Here is a 25,069-nt window from a genome sequence, read left to right as displayed (position 1 = left end):
GCAGCGATGTAGATCGAAGTCTGAGGAATAACGGCGATGATTCGAGAACACTGACATCCCTCTTTGTTAATTAGTAGATAAAACTTACTGTTCGTGGATATTTCTGGCTACACTGAAACGTATAAATAATAAATTGTTAATGAGTAAAAAAATGAAAATTAATAACTTAACCAACGATCAAAACATCCGCCATTCAACTCTAAAGTCGCATAACTTTTTAACGGCTAAGCTAAGAAGAAGAAGTTATCTACAGGGTGCCACTTCAACAATTTCACGTTAGTCATTTCTACTCTACAATCCATACCTACGTGAACAGTTTTCAGTTTACAGCCCAGACATATTTTTAAAATAAAGCCACCCTTTTCAGTCTAGCAATATTGTTCGCATAAATCAACACTACTTTTAAACCCGTCGTGTCCACCCTTTTCCGATACGCGATGTTAAAATATAAAATTTATTGTCACTCACAATTTGTTCGGACCCAACCTTTAAGCCTAGGATTATATGCAGCAGTACTATTCAACACATACGAATTCGGGCTGAAACTCAGCTCGAAAATCAACCTTAAACGTCTGAAAATACGTACTGAAAAATTTTAAGCTTCACTTGTGTGGATGCTGCCTTATTACCGAATCGATATCAGTAAATTCTCGTTACATTTATATATTTAAAATATCCTCCCTGCGTCGTTGCAGGTATGTACTCGGTACATGCTTATGTAAAGCATATGCTTATGTAATGAGGACTTATCAGCTTTTCCGAAGTCCCCTGAGTACTGAGTACAAGGCTTCGTATTAAATGCCTCGTAATTGTGGTCAAAAATCCTTGTTGAGTTCAACCCCTTATAAAATTAAATACGATGAATCTGTATATACCTAGGTATCTATTATATACTTAATCTTAAAAGGATAACCAAGTTAAGTACCAATTTTTTATGAGTTGGACCTATATTACAGGTACTAAATAGTTGCCCCATAGATCAGTGTTTTTCAACCTGTGGGTCGCGACCCCCTGGGGGGTCGCGAAGCTTCTGTAGGGGGGTCGCCAGAGGTCGAAAAAACTGAGTACTTTAGTGAAAAATAGGTTCTTTATAGTATAAAGACAATTAATTTAATTAATATTTCTATTAGATAGATCAGCGATTATAAGCATTTTACTCCATTCTTGCAAACATGGATTTTTATAGCAAACTACTACTAAATCTGGCCAAAATCTGTCGTTTTCCCGAGAAATCTTACTACATACAGAAGGAGAATACAATTAGCTCGAGTCTACTCTTACTTCATCTTGCCTCTCACCGTAAATTATTAAATTAGAGAAGGTTTTTTGATTGATTTTTTGGTTTAGGTCATTTTTAAATGTATTAAAATATAATGGTTTTCAAAATTCCGTATAAATAAACAACTCTTCTCAGATTTTTTAAAGTGAATCCAGAGGCTGATAATAATAACAGAATTGAATTATTCAGGATGTTGTAAAAAGGGTATTTTTTCCGCAAATTTTGAAATAAAATTCTGATTTCATTTTCGGGCTTAGATATACCATGATGCACAATTGCACATGTAGGTTTCGGCTTAGTAAGTATACCCTTTTTGCAACACCCTGCATTTAACATAACTAATAAGATACTTTGACTATATTTAGGACTTTTTATATGGTAGCCAATAAAACAAAACCCAATTTTTTTTTGGATCCTACATGTTTATAAAAACCGAATGGTCAAGGGGGTCGCGAAATATTTTTTAATATCAGGGGGGTCGCGTCATGAAAAAGGTTGAAAAACACTGCCATAGATGATAGCAAAGCATCCAATAAGCAATGCCAGTGCCTACCGCACTGTATATTGCTACAAAGATACGTACCTACGGTCGCATTTTAACTACAACTCACCACCATCACATACCCAACAGAACAACACGCGAAAATTATAACATATATTTACCGAATCCACTTTATTGATCGCGCTTAATGACGCGATGATGCCAAAATTTATTCAATATGAAACACTACACACACACGCAGACTCCAGCAAAGAATTTCTAAACCGAATTCCCGTTTAGAACATATTTGAATTCCAGATGAACAGGTATACGGAAAAGCTTTTATTATAAACACGGCGAATCATTATTTGATGATTCGAGTGTGCGGGGGGTGGGTGTGGGGTGGGGTGGGGGTGGCGGCGCCCGCCGGGTGATGACGGAGGAGGCTGGCTGCAGCAGCTCCTCGCTGCACCAGTGTGCTCGGCGTGGCTGGCCTGAACGCGTGTTTTACCACCTACGCACCGCGAAAAAAAGCTGCCAGCCAGCTCTTAAAAAAAGAACTCTTAAACAAAGGAAAAAAAAAACAACACGGCCTAAAATTTCAAAAACATTCGACAGTCAAAAATTCAATAAAAACCAAATCTTTGGCAAACAAAATTTACAGTTTCGGGATCCAAATTACGCGCCTGCGTAACGGTCACCGCTCACCGCTCATACGCCACCGCCACACGCTCACCACATTCAGTTTTTGTGCAATAGACGCTATTAAGTTTCCACATAATCATTAAACAATAGTTGTTAAGTGAATAAGTAATTCAGCAACACTTGAACTCTGTACAAGACTTTTACAACAAACCGGTTTTAAGTTTTTAGCTGTAACTAGTGTAGAGGCAACTGCGGGAGTTCAGCTTGGATCCGTTGTGCCCAGGGCTATTGGAACAACATCCACAACCATCCAGGAGGAGCTGCCGAACGACGAAGAAGAAGAAGAACATCCACCATTCCACCCCACGCGTCCATGATCCACAGAAGACACAGACCATGGATTCGTAGATGCTAATGCCGATGGAGTAAATGAAAAGGAAGCGGATAAACGCAACCATTTTATAGCAAAAGAGACATTAGCACAAACAAAATAAAAGCTATCGCCATTTGACGATAAAGAAACACGTTTTTTCGCAATAGAACAAGTTTTAAGTTTATATCAACCGTTATTACAAGGAATCAATAGAAAAGAGGATTTAAGAATTTAATTTCTTTGAGTACGATTAAACAACACTGGTTATTTTGGAAAACTTTACGATTGAGTTCTCTAATTTTTATATACAAACTATCTACAATATATCTATATTAGTGAAGAATAAGTGAAGAAACTCTGGTAATAAATATTAAGGCTAAGTGATATTGAAAACTTTCGGCACCTTAAGAATCTCGGAACACTTTCGACCAATTTCATCGACCACCTCCTGAATACATGGTAGATGGAAACAAACTAACAAAAGAACAAAATTGCGTGCCTTAAATTGGCCTTAAATTCTTAGGAAAAAGTGATAAGCGTTAACAAAAAACAAAGAAAATTCAAAAAAACTCTAAATTTTATCAATTTTACCTACCTGTTAAAGCGACTTCTAGATTTCTTTAAGAGTACAAAATTATAAGGAAATTAACGTTAAGCATTAGTTAAATGTTTATGTTATTTCGATACCTATAAAAGTTTTGTATAAAAATATGTATAAAAAAGTTATGGGCTTGAAATACAAAAGGGCTGTATATACAATAAACAAATAAGACAATACATAAAACAACTGCAACTTAGAAGATAAGGAAACAGAAGAGGAAGGAAGAAGTAACAAAGTAAATACTGCAATCAACATAGAAGAAACACTTCAAGAAGATACTGCAAACAACATAGAAGAACTTCAAGAGCATAAAGAAGAACCACTCTTGAAACAACTCAAAGAAAAAACCAATCCAACTGAAGCAGACGTCGCAGGTAAGACATTTTTAATAACTTTTTCTTTTACAGGCTTTGGAGCATCGAAAGATTTTAATAAGTAACTTCAGCACAGAAAATATGCGACGTAAACTAGCACCTTTAAAACAATTTCTTCAAATCTTTAGAGCGCTTTTGCATGAGAACCCAAAGTATAGAATAGGACAAAATAATCATCAACAAAGGTGATCCAGTTGAAGATAGAATCGTAAAATACTCAAACCGTTGAAACATAAAATGGACGTTCGTTCTTGTAAATCGATATCGGCCATGTTCCATGTTAATATTAAAAAAGTACATTTCGTTGTTAAATCTTTATTTTTAGTTTTACTAAACTATCTTTTAAAATATCATAAAACTATTTTTGTGAAGTTTAATAGTTTTTTGTATATTTATGAATAGGTATATCAGTTTTCTTATTAAATTGTTGGTTGTGCTTCTTATTTTTGGACTAGTCTAGTAATCGTTTAAAATTCAATTCATTACACATTTTACCGGTTTTCTTGTTTTTGGATTAATTATCGTCATTATCATATTTTAATTCGTAATTACTTGCGTCGCCATTATTAACGTTAACTTCGCGAGCGCCATTTTTGAGGCGTGTCACATGAAAATCGCCATCACAGTTTTCGTCTCCACCAGCAGTTTCTCAAAATTCATCATCAATGACGCCTCTGTACTACGTATTTACTATCGAAGCCCAAGAATAGAGTTCTGAAACATTCACCCTTCGACTTTCGTTTTCGGCAAGTCAAGTTCAGGTTTTGGCGATGATTTGGGGAGACGCCGACTGCGCGCATGCGCGAGTCATCAGGCAGTCATTGCCCAGCCAAATTATTGATTGCCGCCATGTTGAATTTGCAAAACTGAGGGGGAGGGGGGAGCCGCGATAGTTTTCACAGCGGCCAATTATATGGGGTAAGGGGGTTTTCAGCGGTAGGCAGCGGGTGCAAAAAAACACTGCATGGAGGAATATGTATTAAATTTTATCAATATGGATGGATCCGCCCCCCCGAAAGGTTTTGGAAAGGGGTTAAATGGATGAATGTTTAATAAAACATTTCCGCCTTTTGTGCATTTTTGGAGTGGCACTTGCATTTCATCAATATTGCGTATTCCGGGCTTGTCCTTTATTCGTATTTTATATTTTCTCGTTTGCTTTTATGAAAATGTTTTGACTGTATAAACTCGTTAGTTGGCTACGTGCAGATTGATTGCTTTTGCAGTCTCCCGATGATATACTCGTAGCTATATGAATACATTTCATGCTTGTTCATGTATTCATGTTCAACTATTGTTTTTGAAATACCCTCACTTCTTTTCATTAAAGATTGACTAAACACTGATGATTTTGAAGGTGTGTCATTTTCTAAATACTTTTATAACTCAGGGGTGTGCTTTGGCGTTCTCATCTTTACGTTTATTACGATTAAGCCGACCTGCAACATAAAGTATACATAAAGTAGTTATTCTATTTAATACAAATATCAAAGTTTGGACTTGGCAGATTTATCGCTGAAATTCAATTGAAACTGAACTTAAATCCAGATTGAAATAAAAAATAAGTTGATCTTTTTCTATGAAATTTCTAATGATGAAATTATTTGAAAGTGCTTAGATAGAAAATGAATATCTTATACCATTTTAATTTTAATTCATAATAATCGATAATATTGTACGTCTTTGACCTGAAGCAATAAGCTTTAAAATTTATATTAATCAGGAAGCTTTCCCAAGACGTTTCAGCTTTAGATCCTGAAAGAAGTTTCTTGCCTCCGTTCTTCTCCTAAGACAGAAAGAGCCCCCCCTTATCCGAACGGAGAGTAGTTTGTAAAAGTTGACGTTCATCAGAGAATTTTATATTTGTACGATGAATAAAAATATTTGATTTTGACTTTGACTTTGTTGGTTGATCGCTGAATATTATAAATCAATTATCAAAATAAAAGAAACAGTAAAAAGACCCTTCATATATTATATAGTTAAGTTATTAAATCTTGAGGCAGGTCTCAAGGAAATAAATATACTTACCTATCTCGTATGAACCATTTGATACCTAGTCCTTTACTGACTCAACTTATCATCATTAAACTAATACTAACATAGACTGCACTTGTAATGACTAATAACTTAATTGGTGACTTGAATCAATTACTGGAACTTGAATCATTTCAAGTGGTAGAAAAAAGTAGCTAACAAGTGTTAGTTCTTTCTTAGCAAATGGGCGCTGGGTTAATTCTATATTAGATGCAGACCTATTCAGTCAGTTATGTTCAGATAGGCTATGCTAGGAACATTATTATATCATTTAAGTTAGCAAGGATTTTACCATTTTCTAATGAAATATTAAAATCTACAAGTTTTCCTTCATAAGTATGTTTCCGGTAAGGCTTTTTGGATTTATCAATCGTCTGCTACATAATGTATCCACTAACTACAGAAGAAGAAACAAAAAAAAAATTTTTAATAAAAAAATATATTATTAAAAAAAAAAATTATATAAAAAAAGAAGTCCTGAAAATGTTTTATTTAATAATAAAAAAAAAACACCTCGTGAGTTCATCAATTGGCACTTAGGTCCAGCTCACGGCACATACGTCTTCCTTGCGACATCGGAATGCCGAGTGCGTATGAACAAGTACGAGCGCGGTTAAAACTGCGTGCGCACGCGCAGCCAGGGGAAGTTGCTCTACTTGGTTTATAGTATGTACACACGCGAGCAATGAATAGGTTACATATAAAATAAATAATTCGTATATTGAATCGCGAACAATAAAAAAAGTTCCACTCACAAAATTCCCATACTAAACGACCCCAATTTTTTGAATTTAAAATTTAAAATGATTACTTTTTACGAGTTAATATTCTGATGCGAAACTTAAGACCGCATCCAGTAACGTGTGAACAGTGGTAACTTACATCTAACAGTGGTCACTTATAAATTACTGGTGTTTCTATAATAGTGGCTGCCTAGTAATAAACAGCAGTTGTGAGTGACCGTACACCAATAAAATAAAAATAAATAAGGGAGAGTCTTAAGTCCAGCAGGGGACTATTGTATGGGCTTGAACACAAAACTGCGTTGGGACATCGCATCGCAAAAACCTGCGACAATATTCAACAGTCACAGATTTTGTGTACAAGCCCTTTAAGCTGAAGAAGAAAATTCAAGTAGAGCAACATCCCACCCGCGCCGCACACACAGACACAAGACGCGCGTCAATTTTCTAACACCATTAACTCAACACGAGTTTTTGCCAAAGAAAAATCCGTCTTATTACATTACGCCTGACATTTCTCGAGCTGTCGTGTTTTGCCCACATTTGTGCGATGCGATGATGCGATGAATGCAAATTGTCTATCTGTATGTTGTATTGAGTTTTTAGCTAAATAAGACAGAGCTTTGATTCGTGCGGCCGCCGTCGTCACGGGTTCTTTGGGGGCTTCGTGACTTCTGGGATTGGCTGGTTTCCTGGTCTGTGGGGGGGAGTTTTATCAGTGATCTAGGCGGAGAAAAAAGAAGTTTATAAAAAACAGAAGTAAAACAATATTATAAGTGGTAGGTACATGGGATAAAAATAAACATCATCGTTTCTAAACTGACTCAAATCCTCCACATTAATAATACCTAAGTAAGTAAGGTATATCGATTCTGAAGGCAAATTCCAACTAGAACCTCGTAGGAAAACCTCAAATTTCATTTAAATTATGTAACTTACTATGTATTAATCTGAAACATAAAAAATCACGTTCTAAAAAGTATGAAACGAAAATACTAAAACGTACTTCGTACTCTTCTAATTATGAGTATGGACAAGAATAACTATTGACAAATATCAAAAAACATAGGTAATACCTTATTAGTACACTCACGGGCAAAGAAACAGTTCCATTTTCAAAATGCAGATACGAAAATGGCCCCGTTTTTTTAAACAATACTCGTAAATATTCTGATGTTTTCTTTAATATACTAAATACTGCAGAATGCTTCATTAAGTTAGTTTTTTCCGTCAAGAAGTAATTTAATGATTTTCTTAATGGAACTTTTTCATTGCCCGTGAGTGCATGTATTTATAGGTGTATACTTTACCATAGTCTGGTTAAAAATATCAATTTACCCAAGCGTAATGTTTCCAAGGACCTATGACCTGTTACATTCACACTGAGCTTGTTCGTTGCCCACAACATTAAAGAGAAAGCTCTACAAGACCTAGGCTTTTGAAAATACTAGTATTATACTTAGGTATTCTATTCTATTCTATTCTCTGTGGGGGTGTTAGTACCTGCACCTGGCTCTCTCGAATGGAACCTTTGTGCATATCCCCAAGGTCTAAACTGCCTTCCTAAGCTTGGTCCATTTCCCCACCACGCTGGTCCACTGCGGGTTGGTGGGTTCACATATCTAGATGTGCTAGATCTAGATATGCAGGTTTCCTCACGATGTTTTCCTTCACCGTAAGAGCGATGGTATACATTGTACTTAAGTTAAAAGAACTCATTGGTACATGTCAGCGCCGGGATCGAACCCGCGTCTCTGGCGTGAGAAGCGGGCGCTTACCCGACTGAGCTACCACCGCTCCGCTCCGCTTATACTTAGGTATAATAGAAGTGTTTTTTTTCTCTTTATTGTATACACATACATACATACATACATACATTAGTACAATGAAACAAGGCAATAGTTATTAACTAAGTAGGTATACCAGGGCGAACTTATCGCCTAAACGAGATTCTTCCAGTCATCCAGTTAACTAAGTCCCGAATTTGCATAGAGAAGAGACCCCCGACATTCAACACTAAAAGTCGCATAACTTTTAAGTTAAGGCTTAGCTGATTTCGATAAAATATAAACACTCGGGGTAACACTACGTAAGACTCTAAAAAGACAAAACTAAAATCAGTTCAGCCGTCTGGGAGCTAGGCTACCACAGACAGTTACACACACTGGGATACACAGACACGTTAAACTTTTAACACCCCTCTTTGTGTCAAAAACAGAGTCGTTAGTGACTAGTTGAGCTACGCCTTGGAAAGAATGTTGGCAGTATAGATCGTGCAAAAATTTACAAATTCAAAATGGTTCACTAACGCATATCATGAATTCGTCTAATGAAGTACCACAATCACACGATAATCATTTAAAGTTAAACGCACACTAATAAATCAGAATCCCGCAGATAAATGACGGTAAAATGGTTCCTTAATTGAAAACCCCATACATAAATATATATTTATAACGGCTCTAAAGCCTCTTACAAGACACCAAGCGAAGATTTCTAGCCGAGTCTGGCCTAGAAACCATACGCCTACGAAAGAACAATTTCTTTCCATACCTAATATATGTAGCTAAAATTCATAGTGAAATAGTCTAAGACCTAAGAACTGGCTTCTAAAATTCTCTGCAATCTAAACTGCCTTAAATGACCGCAGCCCGCATGGGAATGTGAGCCTAAAGAATTAAGGGTTAGGGCGGTATTGGTTTGTAGAAGAGGGTCATTTTGTCGTTTTTCTATGGCCTATGAGACGCGGCAGTGCAGGCCAATGCACGAATGCATACAACTAACTAGTGATGGGACGTGGTCGCTTAAATAAGCATGCTTTTTAGTGCGATGCTATTTAAGCATAGATTATTTTATATTTAAAAAAAATGATTTCACTGTCTTTGTAAATTTTTGCAAGTTTCAGTTATATCTGTCTTAAAAATAACTTTTTAGTATCATTTTAAAACAAGCAAAGCTACTTTGTTTTGGTTGTAGTCAGACTGTCAGGAAGTCATTTAAAAACTCTGAACCTTGAACGTATTTTTTTAGGTTTTTTTAGGTCTCACTTTGATTTAACATTTTGTGACCGTATATATTTTGGAGTTACATCGCACACGCAATCCAATGAAATACAAAGTCAACTTTGACATTCATTACGAAAAAATATCTAGTTTATTTATAAAATAGCATCTAAGCATAAAAGCAGCATAGAGGCTGCCTGCAAGCGCTCAATACAGGCTAAAACATATTATTATACGCAAGACGTCTCTTGCACTACGCGCCGACTAGGGCTGCGACTCAACAGCAAAAGCTCAAACTTTATAATCTCAACACCAATCTATTTTAACCTCAAAAATCCTAAGGAAAACTTAAGTTGTTAAGTATATTAAAAAAAAGTAATTACCGATTGTTCCGTGGAAATGGTAATGAAATAATAGATACAGCGTGTAGCAGTAAACTAGCACATGAAGCCTGATTTAAGATACGGTAGATAAAATTTATTAACGTTCAATTATACAAACGTCAAGTCTTAAATTTCTAGACCTACGACCCGCGCCGGGCCGCTCGCTCAGCCCTACGCCCGCAGGCAAATATGAACGAATGTAAGTTGACTTAGAATAAGTATGTTCTGCAATCGAGAACCCGAGAGCCAGTGTTAGATCATTATGTGTTGAAACAGCTTGTGTTCTGCGCAACAACACGTTCTAAAACAATGGAAATTCGACGAGATTTTTCAAAAGTTTGAATTTAGAATCGTAGTTTCCGGGCGCTGCGCTCGCGCCGCGGAGTTTTCGGACGAAAGTTTTTCGGCGCCGAAAAATAGCGCGCGCGATGTGACTGTCAACTGTTTTTCGGGACTGATTTTTGGACGCTTTTAGTGATTTTTAATAACGTTTTCTGACATAAAGTGCTATTGAATATTTGAAAACGTTAGCTGTAAAGTGGCGGGACATTAGTAAGTTTTGGCGCGGATTTCGCATTCGTTGTAAAATGCTAATATTTAGAAACTCTTCAACAAGTTGTCAATGTGAAACAAATAGATGACGAAATACTATTTGAATAAACGAAGAAAATATCGTAATGCGATGCAGCTGAGGAGAATGGTTTGAAGGTTAGATATTTTGTGTAACTTAACATTTAACATAACATATTCAAGATGTGTTTTAATAAAATGACATTCTTACACAATTCACTGATACATTCGATGTTTTCTCTAATAAAAGTTTGTTATGATAACTAAGAGATTGAAGTTTAAGAGTATGTCCATTTGAATCGCCTAAAAATATTTTTAGCTTAACTTTAACTGATATTTTAACGCACTTATTAAAACTTTATTCTGTTTAATCATTGGTAACGATTTTGATTGACATTTAAATTTTAACTCTCTCAAAATTAATAAAAGAAATCATTTAGGTATACCTACCTATTGTGGTAAAATAGCTGCGTATACCTATATAACATATCTAAATTGCAATTTTTGCCAAGATGACATAGAAATGTGAGCTTTATATGGTCTCGGCTCATTCTCGACCCGAAAATAAATTTTGATTTAGAGTTATATTCTATTCTATTCTGAGAGAGGGCGAAGTTCCTGTACGTGGCTCTCTCGAGTGGAACCTTTGTACATATCCCCTTGATTTCAGCTCAGCCAGCCTAGCTTCCGAGTAAACTGGAGTAGTCGCTTCTCGGCCTTTTGGCTAAGATCAAAGTGTAGTATCGATTCAGAGTTAAAAACTGACATTTTTGAGAGGTTTGTGAGGGTCCGATGTTTCATTATAAGTAACTAGGTAATGTGTGCATTAAAACCTTTATTGCTTGCAAGTCAACGCTTTTAATACAATGTGTATCTATTAATTATCGATATAATTATTGATAATTAAACAATCCGGCTTTATTAGCTATAAAATGAAGCTTAAAAAGTTTTGAGATACAAAAATTATAGTGAGGATTATAATAATCTTGAATGAACTGAAAGTTATTTTACGAAGTAAATATATTGTTTTTCGAAAAAATTAAAAAACCGACTTCAAAAAACCACTAAAATGTAAGAAATAATTTAAGGTTTACACAAATTCTACTCGTATGAGACAGTACAAATATACCTAAGCAGGAACTGTTCTTTTTTGATGTTGGTGCGGTGACAAAGTAATCTGAAGAAATATGGCACCAACTTCAAAAAAGAACAGTTCCTGCTTAGGTATATTTGTACTGTCTCATACGAGTAGAATTTGTGTAAACCTTAAATTATTTCTTACATTTTAGTGTTTTTTTGAAGTCGGTTTTTTAATTTTTTTAATTATTATTTTATTTAATAGTTTTTAGTTTATTTGTAATAATTTTCAATCAAAAGTAAGGTGCAAATGATACCAAAATGTCCTACTAATCAATACGAATCATTCAAGCCTAAACACGAAGTAGTTGCTATATACCGTTGAGGAGTTCCCCTGACTGCCTTCCGTTTCCATCATCAGATCAGCTCAAGGTCACCATCATATTTTTTTGTTATGAGAACTATATTTACGTTCTTAATTTCATTAGAATCGGTTAATATGTGCCCAAAATTGAAATTCATACCCTGTTTTTACCCCTTTACCCACCCTTGGGGGTGAGATAAAATTCTGAAAAAAAAATGGGACCACCTGGAAGCTCAACCCAATACAACAAAAAAAGAATTTTCAAAATCGGTTCATAAACGGCGGAGTAATCGGTGAACATACATAAAAAAAAATATATAAAAAAAAAAAAAAAAGATCCCGACGAATTGAGAACCTCCTCCTTTTTTTGAAGTCGGTTAAAAACACAACTTAACAAAATCGCCAACGTAATTTCAAAACTGAAAAAACCTAAACAAAATATAAAATCACTACGATGTAGTTGTTAAGTAATTAAAAACGTACTACTTAAGTAATTTCAAACAAATAACTTATAGCTTTTCGGAGTCAACAAAAAAAGATATGTACTTAAGTACTTTGTTTGTCTTCTGAAACTTACAGTATTATAACTGACAGCCTGAATGTTTTTCAAAATTAAACAGCCTCATTTTGGGTTGGGGTAAAAATTTATAAGATAACATAGACATAAGTAAGACATGAGACATGCTATGATTCATGAAAATCGGCTTGTCATTCTCAGATGCGGGCGGTTACACGTCGTTAAATAATCAAAATCATCCCATTTAGTTAAAGTCAAAGTGAAAGTCAAAAATTTTTATTCATCGTACAAATATAAAATTTTCTGATGAACGTCAATTTTTACAAATTACTCTCCGTTCGGATAAGGGGGGCTCTTTCTGTCTAAGGACAAGTATTTATTTAATAATCATTGTTAATTATTATTATTATTGTCTTCAGGAAAACTTTACATACTTATTGTAAAATCGCCATACAAACTTCATCATAATCAATTTAAATAGTAGGTACATAGAATACACACTTTATTCCAAGAATATCTAACAGTCATAAAACAAAAAAAAATTGCAATAAAAATTAGTATAAATTACCTAGTACCTAAATAATAAAGTATCAGCTATTGTATTAAATTTTTTTTTGCCCGCCAGTTCAAACCTACATGCAGTCACAGACAATAGACAAAACACACAACGTGTTAATTGAGTACCTATAGATTCAGATTTAAATAAAACTTAAAATTTACTTGTAAAATTTTATAATGATTTGTAGGTAGATTGTCAAAGTAATTTACTCAAGCTTCTTTTTTAACTTCAGCATTGATTTTTGTTATAATGTAGGTACTTACTTAGTTGTAATTGTTACCTTAGCTGACGTGGATTAATCAGCTAGTATCATACCACAAGTCTTTTTACAACCCCCGTGTATACTTATAGCTTTTATCCACTCGCAAGTTAAGAAGATCGCGACGAATTGAGAACCTCCTCCTTTTATTGAAGTCGGTTAAAAAGTTCCAGTGTCATAATCACCAAATTAATCCAAAAAGGAAAGGGCTCGCTTTTGCCTAAATACATTTAACAGCGCATCAGAATATTAGCAACTAAAAAAGTAAATATTTAGATCAAATTTTAATTTAAATTAAATTAGGGCCTTTTGTTGTACTAACTAATTTTGTGGGAGGAACTTTATCATTGCTCGTGAGTGTATAAATATAATTCTAACACTATATTAAGCATCCTTTATAGAAACAGCCCATTAGCCCGCTCTCAGTTCGCACTCATATATAAATCTAACTGTCTGCTGGGACATGCAAAGAAGGAGAAATGGACAAAAAGAAACGGTACACGCAGCACTATTCTGGATCACAATGCGAGAATACAGTGATCAAATAAATTTAAGTGTTGAAAGGATAATGGACGCGTTGTCGAGCTAGCTTGGATTGGTGACCGATTTCAAGTGGTTGTTTTCTGGGCGCTTCCGTGCTGCACGTTAAGCCGGAGTCCCGGTTGCTGCTTCGGCAGCAGTCGTGAAGCCTAGTCAGAGGCTTTCGGGCAGCTTGAAAACATCTGACAGTCAGGTTGCCCACTTACCCGACAACTCTCTCAGCACAACCTTCTTGTGTTGGTAGTCCACCAACCCACACTTGGTGGTCGATGACGGCCTAGTACTTATATAGTGGAGCGTTTATTCCCTCAGACTTAAAGCTACATTCAGAAAAAAAACATGCTTCCTAAGCTAAACTTTTAGCCTTGCCACAAAAAACACTGGGAATATTTCAATCCATTTTAACGCTGTCATATGCCTTTCAAATTCGTAATATACCGTTCTAAGCACCCGCTTTTACAAACATTATATTATTATTTTTGTAACTAATCACTAATCATTTGTCATTGACGTTAAATAAATTTATAGTCTAAACGACATAGTTTTTTCCCAGCATCCTCTAGCCGAAACCGCTTCTGTAACCAGAATAAGGCGTCCGTCGCAGCCAGAACTAGTTTGTGCCGCGGAAGGACGGACAATGGTGACTCGTTATCGGTTTATAGCCGCGAGTACTGTTATTATATTTAAATAGAAAGTTTTCCATTAAAGCCAGTTTCGGTGTGAAAATGCGGAATATCAAAGATGCTCGCGACATGATGTTGCACTACAGCGAAAAGCGGGTGGCTCACTTGCGACTCTTGCGAGTCACCTCTCTTCATCATCATCACCATCATCAGCCAATAATCATCCACTGTTGCACATAGGCCTCTCCCAAGGAGCGCCACAACACTCGGTCCTCGGCCTTCCTCATCCAACCACTACCAGCTCTCTTACCTAACCTTATGTTAATAGACATGCAAGCTGCATAAAATATAGTCGTTAAAAATAGTAGGTAATTTAAGGACTTGCTGTTGGTTAAAAAGGATATTAGGAAAAGTTTATTTTTTAATATATTTTTTTAAATATCTAAGAAATGGTTAAGTTTCGGATAAGGCATTATAGGGTTCATTTGACTGGAAATGCCTTCCTCTATCATGCATTTAAAAGGAATACATGGACTTAGAAATCACCCTGTATAATTTTATAATTTAGTTACATAGGGTTCATACTTCATACTATGTTGGGACTGGTTAGAATACAGTAACAAAAAAATATATATTAAAAGATACGTAAATGAAGTAAAACGTTACTACTTAATTGGACCGAATACTTACATGCATATACATATTACTATGCACTCATGACTGTAATCCCCGAAGGGGTAGTCAGACGTGGCTCACAAGCGAGCCACCCACTTTTCGCAGTACATGTACTCACGTGATAGGTTGCGAACTATATCGCCGTTTTGGAATAAGTACAATGCACTTAGGATCATCATCATCACGACCCATTACGTCCCCACTGCTGGGGCACGGGTCTCCTTCCAATGAAGGAAGGGTTTAGGCCTAGTCCACCACGCTGGCCAAGTGCGGGTTGGTGGACCCCAACACAAGCAAGCTTGTGCTGAGAGAGTTGTCGGGTAAGTGGGCAACCCGACTGTTAGATGTTTTCAAGCCGCCCGAAGGCCTCTGACTAGGCTTAACGACTGCTGCCGAAGCAGCAACCGGGACCCACGGCTTAGCGTGCCGTCTGAAGCACGGAAGCGTCCAGAAAAGCACCACTTGAAATTGGTCACCCATCCAATGACTGACCGTGTCAGTTGTTGCTTAACCTCAGCGATCAGTTACGATCACTGAGGCCCGCTCGACTACGGACGCTTCTACACTTAGGATACACAACTAGAATCTAGATGTGTGTGTGGTTTACTCACGATGTTTTCCATCACGTGGTATTATTGTAGTTAAACTCCTCAATTGAAAACACAATTGAAAGAATTCATACTTCATTCAGACCGAATACTTTAAAACATTTAATTGAAATTTGAATACAATATTTACGTTTTTATTAAGTAATATTGCCGACGGCGTCACTAAGCTAGTCTTTTCCGTTTAGGAGTAATTTGATGCTTTTCTCAGTGGAGCTTTTTATCGCTTGCGAGTGCATATCATCATCAGGCAATAATCATCCACTGGTGGATAATGTGGATATAGGCCCCTCCCAAGGAGCGCCACAACACTCGGTCCTCGGCCTTCCTCATCAAACCACTACCGGCTACCCGCCTAAGGTCGTCAATCCAGCGGGCAGGAGTGTATAATATATAATATAATATGTGAAAAATAGATGGGCTTTTTGTTACTTAAAAATCGAATTACCTCAGCATATAAATAACACGCACTCACGCCTTGTACTAATGTACTCCTTTGCGGGGTAGGCAGAGGTGCATTGCTGCACCCACTTTTCGCCAGAGTGTTATGTTAGTCCCAATGTAATAGGGGGCGGGCCTATTGCCATTTTACGGGCACATCCAAGACCCGAGAACAAATATCTGTGTTTAAACAAATATCTGCCCCAGCCGGGAATCGAACCCGGGACCTTCGGCTCAGTAGTCAGGGTCACTAACCACTACGCCATTCGGTCGCCACTCAGCATATAAATGTATGACACTATTTAATAATTTGCCCAGGATGTGCCAGTGTGTGGCTCTTTCTTTCTTACTATACCACTTCTGCATCACCCTGTATATTTCAAAATAAGTACTTTACAAACTGTTGTCAAATCATTAGGCGGCCCACACACTTTTCTTCAAAGACCCGTCTATTTAGATTTAGCGAGCTACGTCGCATTATCCTGTGAACTTGTAACAGTTTATAATGGACACTAATATGAACCTGCATGGTCGGTACGCCACGCCATACTGGCACTTAGGTACATTAGCGATTTTGTCAGCCAAATTAGTTTTTTTTTCTTTAAAAATATTGATTAAATTTATTAACTGTAGCACGAAAAATTGTGTAGTGTTCAGAAGTTATCATAAAATTAGTGATGAGTCATAATTATATTCTTTATGATAATTATCACTGTTACTTTGATGTGAAGTTTGGTTATTTATCTTCATCATTTTAGCTCGATAACATAAATTTCATGACATAGATAAATACAATTTTTTTGATTAAAATTCAACCCTGTATTATTTATTTATTGCTCAAATATAAAAATACATGTACAAAAGGTGGGCTTAATTCATAGAGCATGTATATGTGTAAGTAGTTTTTTGACAAAGCATACTTAAATTACACATAAAATAAGTGTCCCTTAGGGTCAACTACGCTGCTAAAATTTCAACATTTACAGTTCCACTTGGTCAGAACCTGTAAGTCACACATTGGGCTGAACTTTGATTCTCTCTACAGTATTAAATACGAAATGAAGCCACTCTGCAGAGACCCAAAGTTAATAGCGTAGCTCAGAATAAGAGAGTGGAAATAACTACTATGGCCGTCAGTGATAATTATGCTCACAATATAACAAAAAATATTGTTCTGACTGAAGTACTGAAAGAAAGTACACTCACGGGCAATGAAAAGGTTCCACTGAGAAAAGATCCAAATTACTCATAAACTGAAAAGCATAGCTTAATGATGACTTCTGCAACATTGAATAACATTTAACAGAGCATCAGAATAGCAACTAAAACGGTAATATTTTGTTAAAATTTTAAATGAAATGTTTGAAAAAATTTCGGTCATTTAGCGTCGGCATTTTGTGAGTGGAACTTTTTCATTGCCCGTGAGTGTTTATGTATATATCAGTCTGAAATAGGCTATAGATAATTCTTCATTCAATAGTCATCAGAAGGCTCATTCTCGTCCATAAAAGATAGTGTAGAGTCCAATTCACAGTGTCAAACTGTCATTTTCCATTTAAACCACAAAAAAAATATTTTTCATGGTCCGTAAAAAAACGGTTCGTAATAGAAGTAATTAAGTATAAAAAATAATTATTATTATATAAAAAACCACTCACTATTTCAGTCATAAATAATAAAGAAAAACATTAAGTACGAAATAAACAAAATTTTATTTATCTACGTAAAAACGATTTTACAAAAATCCTAATATAAAAAAATTGCGTAGTCCAACCGCGATGTCTCAGACCGGTTTCAAAAACCGGTGTTTTTTCTTAAGAAATCACCGCCAGTTTCTCTATAAGTTTATAATATTTTTCCTGCGATACACCAGTAATTTTATTGAAATGTATGTTAATTTGTATGGAGGCCGCTGCGCCGCAGTTATATACCGCTGATAAAAACATTTTATAGCGCGATTTCTCATTTAAATGTGGTTAGAAAGATCCAGTGTGCATGAAGTTTTAGTAAAAGCGTTTACTGAAAATGTGTGAAAAAAAACACAGGCAATGACGGCCGACTGGTGTAGTGGTTAGTGACCCTGACTACTGAGCCGAAGGTCCCGGGCTCGATTCCCGGCTGGGGCAAAAAATTGTTTAAAGACAGATATTTGTACTCGGGTCTTGGGTGTTGATATTTATAATTCAAATTGTATCTATCTATGTATTTTTGTAGATATATCAGCTGTCCGATACCCATAACACAGGCTCTGCCTAGCTTGGGGTCGGACGGCCGTGTGTAAAATGTCCTCACATATAAAATAAAAAAAAAAGTCATACCCTCAGGAGAACTAGGATTCTCTGTTGTTTCAGTTACTCCATTTATCAGTTGTTTTTATTGTTTTTTTTTCCCAAACTGTAGCGTTATTTGAATTGTATTTTATTATGCAGACACAGTGCTGAAGTTTCAGGTTTGATTCCGGCCCGGGTTGCTACAGTTGTCGAAATATAATAGGCCCGTTTGGACAGCTACACAAATTTGCTATTTACTCTTGATTTACTTGATGAAATACATAAAAAGACACATAATCTGGCTTATTTTTTAACGGCTGAAAGAAAAAATTACTTTTGAAGCACCAAAAGTTACTTATTGTTTAGATTTTTTATGATTACATTTGACACCAACTATCATCCTATACATTTTCGAGCTGTCCAAACGGGCCTATTATATTTCGGCGACTGTAGTATTGCAGACTTAGGGTGACTTGCACGAGACATTTAAACGTATTTAAATCTATTGCTCGCTTGCTTTGACAGTATAGTGTCAGAGTAAGACAATAGTATATTTAATACACCCTTAGTATCAGGTTTAAACAAATTTATGTGTCTTTGGTTTTTCAAATAAACGTTTATTTATTTATTTATTGTTTAGTTAATAGTGGGAATCCGTCCTGAAATACATGTATTTACTTATACAAAAGTATCATGTGAGTAACTAAACTAGAAGCAAGCGATAACTCAGTAATGTTTTCATAACAATAATATCTACCGTTGTATGATACACATTTTGTCTTATGTTTACACAATGACTCAAAAACTTTCTATTCACATAGTATAATAATGAGGTATTTAGTACTCATATACATATAAAATAAAAAAAGTCCTTTTCCAAATTCAAATTTTATAAACTGCTTTTAAGAAAGAAATTGTAACGAAATTTAACCGGATTAACTGATTTTAATTAATCATAATATTTTAAAATTAAGTGGTGTTTCTTTAGACTGCATACCATTAATGTATGCAATGTGGTAGAGCACACAGTATTATATAACTTTTTTTTCGATAAAGGGTTCAAAAGGCAACTATTGACCATTAATTACTTACATTGTAAAAAATATTGTTATTACCTCACGTTGTAGAACAAGAAGCATTTAAAAAGTTATTCTATTTAATAGTCTAGAATCTAGACTGGAGATGTCAATAAAGTGGTTCTTTTAAATCGACCGTTAAAACGGGTCCCGCAACTTAGTGTAGAAATATTATCAGTGAATAGGGTTCCACAGGTTTCTTACATGACGAAGCTATTAAATTAATAACTGTATGAAAATATTAAACTGAAGGTATCATCCTGAACCACTTTTTACCCGACTGCCGAAGGAGGAGGGTAATGTTTTGTACGATATCTTTTGGAAAATTCAGAAAAACACCGTATCTGTGTAAAAAAATCACGTTAATACAAAGTTTGTATGCAAAGGAGGAATAATTTCATATTCAAACGAAAATTGTACAGAATGAACCCCAGAGTAAACCTCTTTCAGCCTTATACGTATACCCTTTTGAAAATACAAAAACGAAAAAAGTATACGTTTTCTTCATGTCATCTGCATAGGTACATTATCTCTCAACAGTTTCATGATAGTTTCGGCTACAGGCCAGGCCGAACACTAGTTTTCACAAACTATCAAACCTGTACTTGACGTATGCATGACTAATGTATGCTTATTATAATATATATGATCTACAGAACCCAGTCCCAGATAGATCGTAGCGCCCTCTAGCGTGTAACTGTACCATCGACCACGATCGATCGATAACCAACACGATTAGCATCATTCATACACACTTGAGCCTATTTATACACTCGCGAGCTATGAAAAAGTTCCAGTGGCATTAATCAACCACCAAATTACTCCTTTATTTGGTAATATTCGGATGCGCTATTAAATGTACTACTCGTACTACTACCTTAACGTGTGTTATTAAATTATGAAACTATTCTATCAAAATGAAAACGTTTGATTAAACAATGGGTTTGTTTAGACAACTTTGGTCTAAAACGTGAATTTTCTAGAAAAACTGATAGAACAATGCATGACTCCTCGTGTATCGAAACGAATGTGTCAACATTACAAGTACCATGAAAATATTAGGGTATAGACATATACATTTAGCTGAGCTTGTTTTTCATACGTGTACCTATGTATCTATCTGTTTGTGTCCGATACCCATATCACAGGATCTGCCTAGGTGGCCGTGTTTGAGATGTCCCCAAATATTACTATTATGTTACTAAATGAGGCTCCTTCCATGAAACCGATTGTCCACTATTCCTATACATATATCCTGAAAAAAGTACATTCCACATAGAATAGAATAGAATATTACTTGGTTGATACCAAAAACACAAAAATTTCCATTTTACACAGTTGAAATTACACTATGGCGGCCTTATCGCTAAAAGCGATCTCTACCAGGCTACCTATATATTTTTTCAGTCTTCTTGCCATGAAAAAGACACGGGCACGTAAGACAGCGGACATGATAATATATTGCGTTAGAATCCGAGTTCTTACGTAAAATATATATCTAAAACATTAACAGTAAGTTATGCAGGTGAAATACTGTTTGTTTTTCAATTTACCAGCACCAGGCGTAGAGTCGGCTGATTGTAAAGTGAGAAGCTGATTTAGACTCTATTCTATTCTATTCTATTCTCTGTGGGGGTGTAAGTACCTGCACCTGGCTCTCTCGAATGGAACCTTTGTGCATATCCCCAAGGTCTAAACTGCCTTCCTAAAGCTTGGACCATTTCCCACCACGCTGGTCCACTGCGGGTTGGTGGTTCACATATCTAGATGTGCTAGATCTAGATATGCAGGTTTCCTCACTATGTTTTCCTTCACCGTAAGAGCGATGGTATACATTGTACTTAAGTTAAAAGAACTCATTGGTACATGTCAGCGCCGGGATTCGAACCCGCATCTCTTGCGTGAGAAGCGGGCGCTTACCCGACTGAGCTACCACCGCTCCTTTAGACTCTATTGAATATGTGTTTTAAAAAATATATATATAAAATATTCACCAACATGCACTGGGCCCGCGTGGTAGACTAGGCCTTAACCCTTGCTTCTTAAAAAGGAGACCCGTGCCCCAGCAGTGGGGACGTGATGGGTTGTGCTGATGATGATGATGAATTTAAATAAATTTAATTAAAAAACCTAAATACGGGGGGCTAGAGGTGTGAGTGCCTCCACCCTGGCTCTCTTGAATGATACCTTTGTATATAATCTTAAAATCTAAACTGTCCCATTTCCCACCACGCTGCACTGGTCTACTGCTGGTTAGAGATTGTTCACACATCTAGATGTGCAGGTTTCCTCACGATGTTTTCCTTCACTATAAGAGCACGTTGTTAAATTTTACCTAAAGTCCTTAGTCGCAAAGAATTGGCACATGCCAGGATTTGAACCCACGACCACCGGAAGGGAGGATAATGTAGGTAATGCGCACCACAGTGTAGACTTATAAGGTAGCTAAATAGATAAAGTTGATTCGTAACTCAGGCAGGCTTCTTTCTTCAACCCCATTCTATAACGTCGCTGTTTAAGGGTCACTTTGACCAAACGCTAAACGATTTTAATATCGTATTTAAATCTACATTTTGTACTACTTAACTGATAGACGGCTAAATACGTTTAAAATTTGGTAAAATTTCACCTAAGACCTAATATCCTAGCTGCTTTCCACAGTTTTAATCCTCAGTTTTCGCCAACAGTACATCGCCACTTCTTATAAACACACACACACACATGTAACCGCGATGTGTGTGTGTGTGTGTGTGCGTCGGTTTTCTTTCGCGATATGCAAGATGCATCGCATATACCGATGTTTGGCCGCGGTGCCAAAAAACACAAAGGATCGACGTATTGTGTACGGTCTTGGTACTTTCATATTAATAGTTTTTTTATGGAAAGTTTAATTTATGCGCTGTGGGAAAAATGCGATAAATTGATTGTTAGTGCGGTTTTTTCATAGAATTGGCATTTGGCATTAAAAAAAACAATAACCTTGCCATTACTCATCATGAAAGACATAAAATGCTATCACTAATGGAAGAAATAAATATTATAGTAGTTTTGCACCAAAACTTATTTAATTAATTTCAAGATAGATACTTTATGAAAGGTACACACCGGCTTTTGAGTCGCATCATAAGTTTTTAATATTAAAATAATCATATAATATAAAATAAACACCAAGTAAGTCCACATTACCATTAATAACATAAAACACTTCAGGTAATATTTAGCAGTAATCACAGTTGCATATGGAATGAAGCATCAATCAAATAAAGGAGTTAATTTTATAGCTCCGTAAGCTTGATTTAGTAGTCATTATAATACAAATGAGCTTAATTATACTTTTGATATAGTTATAACTACAGTTTTAAACATGGCTAATGACGTTTAACAGTTAGGTACCCAAACGGTAATAAAATAAACATGATATATTATATTTGAGGAATATTAATATAATAATAATAGTTTGGACTTATTTTTTTACTTTCCACTGACAAATACTAAAGTTAAGTACAAAAAATGCTCTTCGAAGATTAAATATAAAACTATTTTTTAGCACTTTTTCAAACTGACCCACAAAGTACCAAACTCGTGCGCGCGCGCTACAAAAGGGGAGAAAAACTTGAAATCACAAAAATAGATCGTCGAAAAATGAACATAACCGTACGTTTGTAGCAGAGCCGCTGCCAATCCTCTTTACGCTGCTTCTTATAAATACCCTTGTGTGTGTGTGTGTTTGTGCTGCTTCTTTATTGGTTTAGAAAAAACAGTTGAAAAAGTTTTGGTAAGTTTTGGGCGTTCCTATTGGCCGTCTATTTGGGCTAGAGAAGCGTGTAGGTCACGTTATGTTTTTTTTTTCATTTGTATCTCGGATATTTAAGGTTAGAATAGCCGTAGGGGTAATTCATTTCATTATTTATTAATAGTAATAATAAACATGGCAGTTAAAGGTTTTCACAAAAAGAACTTTTATTGGAATTAGTCCTTACTTAAAATTCACGCTTAGCAGTAAAAAAAAATCTTAATAATGTCGTCCTTAATTATAATAATATGTGGGGACATCTCACACACGGCCATCCGACCCCAAGCTAGGCAGAGCCTGTGTTATAGGTATCGGACAGCTGATATATCCACACAAATACATAGATAGATACATATTAAATATAAATATCAACACCCAAGACCCGAGTACAAATATTTGTCTTTAAACAAATATCTGCCCCAGCCGGGAATCGAACCCGGGACCTTCCGAGTTAGCACTAGTAGTACGCGAGTGTATATATGAAAGGGTAATTAGGATTCAAATGATGAACCCCGATGATTTTAGTTAGCAGGAAGTGGACTGATGAGGATGATAGAGGATAAAGACAAATGTGGCACTCTTTAGGTGAAGTAGATTGGCTTGAGTAAACCCCCGTCTACCTGCTCATTTTCCTTCAGAAGCGCTTTGAGTACAACTCTAGTTTAACTTCTTATACCTCAATAATACGGTATAGTGAACCTGTCTGAATTTTTTTTTTTTTTTTGAACCTGTCATAGCAATGAAGAGGGAAAGGGTTTTCAGCGTTACATCCGGCAGATCATACTTAGACCAAATCACGAAAGTGCGTAAAACGTACGAAAGGAGCCTCCCCACGTGACGTGTCATTTCACCACGGTGTCCCACGTTTAGTTCAGCTGTAGTGTTTATTACTATTGAAATAATTAAAAGGAAGGGAAAAAAGCCATGTAAAAATGGGTTACATAGAACTACGCGCACTCGGATGATGAACTAACATTGTCAATGTCTTAAAATCTGATGAACGATTAGTAATTAACAATATGGACGTGCCGAAAGCAAAAAACCTAACCTGAAAAAATACTCTTTTTACACCGTCTGCGACCGTGAAATTGTTCGCATTTCGTTTCAGTACATCCGGTAATGCACTAAATAATATAATGCACACATTTCTGCTCGCTGGTGTGTGTGCACCGATTTTATTTTTAACAGTTGCCCAACCTTGAATTTTGTTGGTATTTTTGCGAGCTGCGCCCGCGCCGGCATTTGTGATGAAGCGCGGATTATCTTGTTCGATGTAGAAATTGTAGAATGTTCGATGATAGAACTGTTTCCGGTAAATAGGATTTTTGGTTATCATGGTTTTGGTGGAATCCCATTGATTCTACATAGACCTAATGCTATGTTGATTTTATTGGTGTGGGAAAATTACATTTTCATTAAATTTACCAAAGTGCGTCAGGAAAGACCATCACACTAAGATTAGAGACTTATCCCCTTCTTCATAGAAAAGTCAAAGGACGTTTTAGCTTATGAACTGTTTTGTCTCTCTCTGTCAAAGAACAAATTTATTATTGACAAAGAGGGACAATACAGTTCAATAGCTAAAATGTCCTCTAACTTTTCTATGAATAAGGGATAATATATATTTCACACTTTGTGAAATATAGCTAGAGTCCTATGAAAATGTGTATATCTAGTTTTCATGTTGTACCTTCACTATCAATATGCTTGTTACGGCTGCAAATCAGCATTTCTCAAGTTGTTAAAAAATACGTAAAAAGCTAACAAAGTTTTAGGAAAAAA

General features: G+C 35.9%; 1 protein-coding gene and 1 pseudogene across 2 annotated transcripts in view; both read left to right on the top strand.

Annotated features, from left to right (window-relative positions):
- The first annotated feature begins 2,194 nt into the window (after nt 1-2,194).
- The window catches only part of LOC105386238 (zinc finger protein 628), a 99,286-nt gene continuing 76,411 nt past the window's right edge, over nt 2,195-25,069 (top strand). Inside the window, exon 1 of one of the 2 annotated variants that reach the window (XM_048630884.1) lies at nt 2,195-3,753. The gene's annotated coding sequence lies outside the window, so the exon portion shown is untranslated. Of the gene's footprint in view, nt 3,754-10,190; nt 10,627-25,069 lie in introns of those variants that run through there. The other variant, XM_048630883.1, reaches the window with a different exon arrangement.
- LOC119691864 lies at nt 11,193-11,395 on the top strand (annotated as a pseudogene).

Source organism: Plutella xylostella, chromosome 27 (assembly GCF_932276165.1).
Source record: "Plutella xylostella chromosome 27, ilPluXylo3.1, whole genome shotgun sequence".
NCBI classification, from domain to species: Eukaryota; Metazoa; Arthropoda; class Insecta; order Lepidoptera; family Plutellidae; genus Plutella; species Plutella xylostella.
Note: the sequence above shows the minus strand (reverse complement) of the source record. Positions and strands in the feature narration are given on the sequence as shown.